Here is a 1927-nt window from a genome sequence, read left to right as displayed (position 1 = left end):
CTTGTTATTGTCAATCCCAGGTGACAAATTGAAGGAAGCCGAATGTCGACCCCCGCGAATGCGCCAGGAATCACCTCGCCGCCAGCCCAAACTCAGCAAGCAAACAGCTGTTTCTTGAGCGACGATCGTAGCTTATCCGTAACCGGGATTAGCCTCTTGACCGACTGGCGCTGGTGACAGCTGGCAGAGTCGGATCCCCTCCCTTCCTTGTCGGGGACCCTCTCGTGCTGGCCAGCGCCTTCTGCTTCTCTTCCGTCTGTAAGTGAGGCGGATCCGTCAGTTTGCGAAAACGCTCGCGTAGTGCATCTCCTGCTCCTAGCACAGGATCCCCCCGTCCCTCACAAAGCATGCCCGAGCCTCCCCAAAGGCCAAATCCAAACCCAGTTCGGGCCTCTAAGGTGGCCTCTCAGGTGGGACCTACATCCGTTCCCAAGGCAGGTTCCAAATTCGCCTCCAAGACGGGCCCCACATCCACGTCCAAAACTTCCGCCTCTCCCTCGAAATCTGGAGCCGGATCCAAGACCGGATTTACCACTGCATCCAAGTCGACTTCAGTATCCACGACTGGATCTGGGTCCAAGACTGGATCTACGGCGTCCAAAACCGGATCCGGACCCAAGACTGGATCCGTTGTGGTGTCCAAGGCGGGATCCTCGGCATCCAAGTCCGGATCAACTGCCAAGGCTGGATCCGTTGCTGTATCCAAGTCGGGATCATCGCCCAATACTGGATCCACGACTGCGCCGTCGTCCCAGGCAGTGGTGTCCACTGGATCCACAGCCATCGCTTATCCTACGACGGGGTCAGCCCCATCCACGGCTAAATCCGGACAGTCTCAGTCGGGATCCACCGCTGCCCCTTCAGTGACGACGCCCACCGTTCTCCGGCCAGCTTCCACCGGCCATCCGCCCGTTCGTGCTGGATCCGGGAAGGGGAAAGCTAAACGTGTCATCCCCCGGGATGTGGGCATGGCAGCTCGGAGGATGACGAGGATGAAGAGTCGGACTGGTCCGACGGCTCAGGGCCTCCTAACCGATCGTCGTCAAAGCGCACGTCGTCCTCCGGCCCGTATCCCTTCACTCTGAGCGATGAGGACGATGACGACGACGATGACGATGAGAGTCCAGAGGATTTGGAGGAGGCTCGAGCCGCTGAGGATGCCTTGGAGAAAGACACGCGACGGGCTCTGTCCCAATCCCGATCCGAAGCCCGGCGGAGATCCCTCTCGACGCCGCCTCCACAAGTCGCTGGCACAGCCGGATCCGGAGGCGACACTGCGGGATCTGCGATCCAAGTCGACAGTGATGGTGGATCGGGTAGCGATGGTGGGAGGGGGTCGCCTCGTGGTGGCGGACTCCTTGGATCTGGCGGAGGGGGGTCGCCTGGTGGCGGATCCCCCGGATTTGGTGGAGGGGGTCACCTCATGGTGGTGAATCTCCAGGATCGCCTCATGGTGGCGAATCCCCGGAATCATCTCATGGTGGCGAATCCCCTGGATCTGTCTTGATCCCCGCTCCCCCTAACTCGTCACTGCCAGGGATGCTCCTCGTGGCTCCGTTCGGTCCGGATGCCGCCTTCATTCCTAGTAGACGTGCTCCTGTGGCCTTCGCTACCAGAGACATCGAGCCTTGGTCCGCCAAGAAGTTGAACCGGGTCGCGGTCATCTCAATGAAGATCACGGTCCTGTTCCCTGAGCTGCCTTTTCGAGCTGAATGGATATTTCCTCGGACAGCAGACGCCATCCCGTGGGCCGGGTACGTGGATTCGCTCATCACCAGACCCCTTGTGGAAGAACTGACAAGAGCTGCCCCGTGGGATGCGCTGGCCACCACACCGGTGGATCCGGTTAGCTTCAGGGGTGATGTGCGTGGGCGACTCGGGGTATTCGTTCGTGCGTTCCGCGATTCGTCTCCAAGCACCGGGTTGG

This window comes from Phytophthora infestans, genomic scaffold (assembly GCF_000142945.1).
Source record: "Phytophthora infestans T30-4 supercont1.78 genomic scaffold, whole genome shotgun sequence".
NCBI lineage: Eukaryota > Oomycota > Peronosporomycetes > Peronosporales > Peronosporaceae > Phytophthora > Phytophthora infestans.
The sequence above is the reverse complement of the archived record's forward strand: the minus strand, read 5'-3'. Positions refer to the sequence as shown.